The sequence below is a fragment of the Clupea harengus genome, chromosome 22, assembly GCF_900700415.2.
Source record: "Clupea harengus chromosome 22, Ch_v2.0.2, whole genome shotgun sequence".
NCBI lineage: Eukaryota > Metazoa > Chordata > Actinopteri > Clupeiformes > Clupeidae > Clupea > Clupea harengus.
This window is the reverse complement of record NC_045173.1, coordinates 13,233,256-13,239,337: the sequence shown is the minus strand read 5'-3', so window position 1 is coordinate 13,239,337 and position 6,082 is coordinate 13,233,256.

Below are 6,082 nucleotides of genomic sequence, written 5' to 3'. Positions count from 1 at the left end.
CTGCGGATGCAGAGGACATTCCAATGTTTATGAAGACCTACCACATTTTTAGAGTCTTGGGCAGCTGATATCTTTGTGGATAAATCCCAAGACCCTTCAGTTTTACAACCTAGTTGGGGAAGAGCCACACTGGAGAGTGTGTTGCCTTGTGAAGAACTAGCTTTTCACGGTCTGGATAGCTACTTCATTTCGGATGGCAGACGCACAGTTTCTCACTGCAAAGGTATTGCTTGTCGAAATGTAGAAATCATAAAGTATACCTATTTCAGGTATATGTATTGCTTTCTGCCATTTGCAGAGCATTTTATTGATGGTCAGACCCTCCTTTCCCTGAGTCAGAGGATGGTTGACAAATTATGCCCCATCAACATTTGAACTCACCAAATTGTTTGTTCATTTAAAAGGAAAAGATCTCCCCAAATTCACTGGAAGGTGGCATGTTTTATTGTTTTTTTGTTCATTCCACAAAAACCTTAGAAGGTTGGGTAGAATCAAACATTATCTCTGTTGGTCCGGTTTGTTTGCTTACTTCCATGGCGGTTGCATGCTGAGTTCACGTTCTTATTATCTGGCAACCCGGGGTATCGAAATAGTTCACCTATTTGTCCTTGTTGAATCCTACGTGTATTAAAAACCGCCTTCAACCAAACTGTGGTAAAAAGGATAAATTCAATACTGTTCTGGTATGCTTTGAATTATTAATCTGCATATCTATTTATACCCTCACCTTTATATTATATACAAGGGTAGGGGACTGCTACCCATATTGTAAGGGACTGTATTTCTCCAAATAAGAGTTGTTTAACCTACAGTAGGCAAGATTGTATAATATACCAAACCCATGATCCCTGTTGTATGCATATGAAAACTTCCTAATTTAATGCTTCCAGACTCCAGGAATGTTTGTTTGTTCGCAGGAGGCTAAGCTTCACTTACTGGTGACATGTGCCTTGGCCTTTTCTGTTACCAGGAAAACAAGTTACTAGAGACTGCTCTGAAAAGTTAGTGAAGTCACATAAAGGAGCTCAACTAACTGTGTACAACCACAGCTGTTCAAATGCCATAAAACCATACAAAAGAATATTTAACACTAATGCAATATTATCATCCGCATCAATAGCTGATACCAAAACTACTAATCACCCTCTCGGAAAGCCTGTATGGAATCAGACCAATTAATCGGCAGACCGCTTGAGGTCTGTGTCCCTGTGAGTCGCCCCAGTTAAGTAAGACTCTATAATGCAGGGTAGAAAGATTCCTCTGCAGAAGATCTTCTGTCAGAGGGTGCCAAAACAAACAGCAATGAGAAGTGAGAGGGACAGAGAGACAGACAGACAGACAGACAGAGAGGGAGAAGAGGACAGGGAGAAGGGGTAGAAAGAGATTGTCTGCAGCCATGAAAAGTTAATGTTTAACATAGTGTAGTTGATATAGTCTGACATTTTACATCACACAAGCCAACTTTATAACTCAACCCCCACACTTACAGTCTCCTTTCCTTTAGCTATGATTTTGTTTAGTTTTACTCTCGCTAGCTCTTAAAGCTGTGGTCATTTCAAAAAGTAATGAATATAAAATGGCTTAAATCAAGTTCCATGGGAAACTGTCCCACTGGCTACAGACAACATTTTAGGCACTGATCTTTAGACTATTGGCCATATGTGCAGACTAAGTGGATGTGGACTTTGTATGACACATGTTGGATATTATTTGGATATTTTGTACTGAACACAAGTACTTTTGTCATGCACCAGCCACAGGTGAAACTCTGCTCAGTCATGCACCAGCCACAGGTGAAACTCTGCTCAGTCATGCACCAGCCACAGGTGAAACTCTGCTCAGTCATGTCTGCTTAAAGGCAACCTGACCGATCTAAACAAGCCGATACAACACTTAGCGTCCAGTCCAGAAAATTAAATATGAGGTCAGACTGTAAAATACTTATTCATTGAATAAGTAATTTACAAAACATTGAGCAAAAATTGGCGTTATGCTGTCTTTAAAATATATCAAATTAAAAAAACACAGTAGCTGAATCATTAAATGGATTTTGTTAATTTCATAACATTTGGGGAATTACAGTTCCTTTCTAACTCCCAGCTCGGTTGGACTTTCTGATGTTGATGTCTTCATATCGATGTTCGTATCGATATTGATGTTCAGGTGCACACATTATTGCTGATATGTACGACGGCTGATTGAGACCAGGCTGACTATTCAGCATGGAAATTATTTCATCCCCTATGATATTTCAGATATAATGAAACTTAGGAACAGACCTGGCACTCACATGACACTGATCCATTTCAGAAGTAACTGTGTTCAGAGCATTTAAACAATGCCGTTTGAAAACAATTGCTTAAAAGTAATGTGGCAGCTTTACATCTAAAAGTGGCTGCAATATTGTAAGAAATTACTATATATCTTGCTGGAGAACATGAGAAACATGACACAGCAGCCTCTGTGACCATCAAACATGTGGTCACTATAATCTCCAAAATGGTAATCTTATTGTGGTAACAAAGGAAAAGTCCACACCCTTGCATTGCTCAGACATCCATGGTCAAGAAGTCAACTGAGGTGTAAGTGACAGCCACCAATTGTAGTATGGGGAATGGGGGTAGGCCATGGTGAACCATCTCAGGCAACAGGTCAGATGAACCTAATTATAATACAGAACAAGAAATGGTCGCCAGACCCGATTGAAATGGAACCGTAGAATAACTGGAGGCAGGCAGTTGTGACGTCGTAGACAAGCGAATTGGGCGAAGCGGGCCGAGAAAGTTGTGAAAAGTTGGAGAAGTTTAATCCTATGCAGATGAGGTGCTAATTTTGCCTGGCATTCTGTGTTATATTAGCCTGGATGCCAGACAAATTTAGCCCCGCCCACAACATTTTAGGTCGGGAAGTTCGGTCTGGTGTAGCTCCGTTGGGGAGAAACTCTGTGAGGAGATAGATAGACCAATCAAATTGTCAGGGCGGGCTTTATACGATGATGGACAGATGATCAACCGTAACGTAATCAACCACGTCACCAAATAGCTTCTGGGGTGAATTCGTTTTCAACAATCATGGCTGCCGTTGGAGAGCTGAAATGTGGAGATTCGAGTCTGTTTTAGAAGACATTGACAGCACATTCATTTTGAAAGAGGAACCGAGAAACGCGATCAAGGCATTTGTCGATCGAAAAGATGTTTTTGCCGTCCTTCCTACGGGATCTGGTAAAAGTTTAATGTATCAGCTGGCCCCATGGTCTACTTTATGGTCATACTACGACGCTCTGATTGGTTCTAGATATATCCAATTGAGCGAAGAGACATTTTTTTCCTGGTTCGGTTGAAACACGCCCCATAATCACAGCCCAATGGAGCAGTATCAGACTCATATTCTGACTAGAATTATGAGTATGACATCGTCAGGCTAGTGTTATATGACACATCGTAGAGGGCGTGGAGGGCCTGTGTCAGAGATTGTTGGCGTTCCTGGTGGGTTTATTTAATTTTATGCTAATACAAAACAGCAGTTTTAATGCCTTGTGAAGTTAAAGTTTTTTGTCAACAGTCTCTATTGAAGTAAAAGTAGTGAATTGATCAAAAACATTACCACTGAAAAGTCCAAAAGTTAAATAATATCCGAATTCATGAAAAGTATTCGAAGATTTTAAAACATTCAATGCATAGCAACTGGAATGCAACACTATATAACTACACACAACATAAAAATGGATTGTGATTTAACAGCAAACTAAATTAGAAATGATAGTTTAACACTTGGGGAGGGCTAATATCCCATTTCAGTTGTATATTATTCATTTTCTAGCTAACACTGAGTACTGGGGTGTTTTCCAGACAAAGATATTTAGTGTAGCAGTATTTAATTGTGTGAAATTAAATCAAATGTGAAAAATAGGCTGTGCAAATATTTAGGCACCCTAATCATTTTCATGATTTGAAGACCTGTAACTACTCAATACTGAATAATTGCAACACATAATTAGTCTGATTAGCTTTTTAAGCCTTCAATTCCATAGAAAGGTGCATTCAATCATTAGAAAAACTATCTAAGGTTGCCAATTGCAAGATGTGCTTCTCCTTGATTCTCCTCTGAAGAGTGGCAACATGGGGGGCTCAAAACAACTGTCAAATGATCTGAAAACAAAGATTGTCAGTGCTGTAACTTCAGTTGATAAATAAAGCAGTTCATATCCAGCCTGCTCATTGCAAATGTGTTTTTTCTTGTTCATATTGTGTGCGGTTAACAAATATTTTCCTTTTTATGTTGCACTGAAATTAAGTGATTTAGTGTGTTCTTGGTGTTCAATTTGAAAGCTGGACCAAAGTGTTTAATTTCATTCAATTATAATTAGGCTAAATAAAAAGTTGTAAGTACAGTCTGGAGTCTGGACAGTCTTTTTCTCTCAACGCCTCAATAGGTAGATCTTGCCTGTCACCACGGCAGAGGTTGTGATCTTTGGCCAAAAAAGGTTGGTGACCACTGGTGTATAGGAAGGGAGAAAAGGCTTGTGACATCACGCTCTCCATGCTTGAAGAACTGGACAACTACCTTTATCGAGACCTTGTTCAATAAACAACAGAACCGCCTTTCTGGTCAAAACAAGTGACCTGCTCTGATTTAAAGGCCTGTCTTTAGAGCAGTCGTTGTCCTTTGATATACAACCACCTGCATGTTTGCACAGTAATATGGTGGCTAATGGTATAGCTTCCCATACTGTGGGATGTGATGACTGTGATTCAATTAGAAAAGAGTTAAATGGACATTTAAGCATCGTTATGTTCATGTCAATCAAGGAAGAGGACTAAATTAACCAGGAGGGTCACAAGTGATGTTTTTGATATTAGATTATTATATGATAATTAAATACATTATGGCAATAAAATGCATTAGAGCACTGACTAGGATTCATATTAATAATCCAAGATCTGATCTATCGGAAGATGACCCAGTGTCGCTGTTGCCTTCTGCAGCTGCTCTTATGTTTGACGGTTTCTGTGAGCCATCACAAGAGTTGCCCTCCACCAGTGCCTTACCAGACAATGTTCGTCTATCTCTTCCACCTCACCAGTCACCAGGTTACCCACACATGCGAGAGGCCTTTTCCCTGCACCATCCGTGGCAAGCACTTTACATCCAAGTCAACACTGGCCACTCACACATGCCTGCACAGAGGACAAAAGCCTTTTGGCTGTACTCAGTGTGTGTGGCAGGACGTTCACGCACCGGATATCCTTCAACACCCACATGCAGAGACACAGAGGAGAGAGGCGTTACGTTTGCTTGACCTGTAACAAATGATTTGTGAACCTTTGATATATTATTATGATATGAATAAGGTTGAGAATAATGTTGTGTTAAACATCGAATGTTTATGAAGTTTGTGTCACTATACAGTATTGTATAAGATATAGTGCCATTTCATTATAGGTACTTTACATTTTATTATTTGAAAAAAAATCTTAATATCATGGGCAATCAGTGCCCTTATAATTTTTCTTTCTTTCTCAGCCCCATGAGTACATTCCAGTTTGTGTATATTTACCTAAAGTTGAATTATTAAAATAAAATTACAGGAAAATATATTCCTAATTTGGTCTATATTCCTAAATGTATGGATCTGATACTATAGCCGATTCAGCAAAACCATTCTGTAAGTATGTTTCCATGTTTTGTATCGTGTGTTGTGTGGGCACTGTATGGAATTACAGTATATCCTGCCTGGGGAAATGAACCATGACAGAGCAACCGCTTTGACCACTAAATGTGATAAAACTACCATTTGGAAGATTATGATTATCATGGTGTCAAAGAAAAGGTCAACATCCTGATTTTGCACTGACGCCTTGGCTCAAGCAACTGAGGTGGTAAATGATAGCCACCAATTGTAGTATGGGAATAGGGTAGGCCATTGAGAACCATCTCAGGTGAAAGGTCAGAGAAACGTAACCATACGTCCAACGTCTAAGCAGCACGTCCAACTGTTTTTCTCAATCGCACCTTTCAAAGAGGTGCCCTTTGGTGGTGAGGTCCTGCTAAAGACTGCCATTATGCAGTCTTACCCGTCATC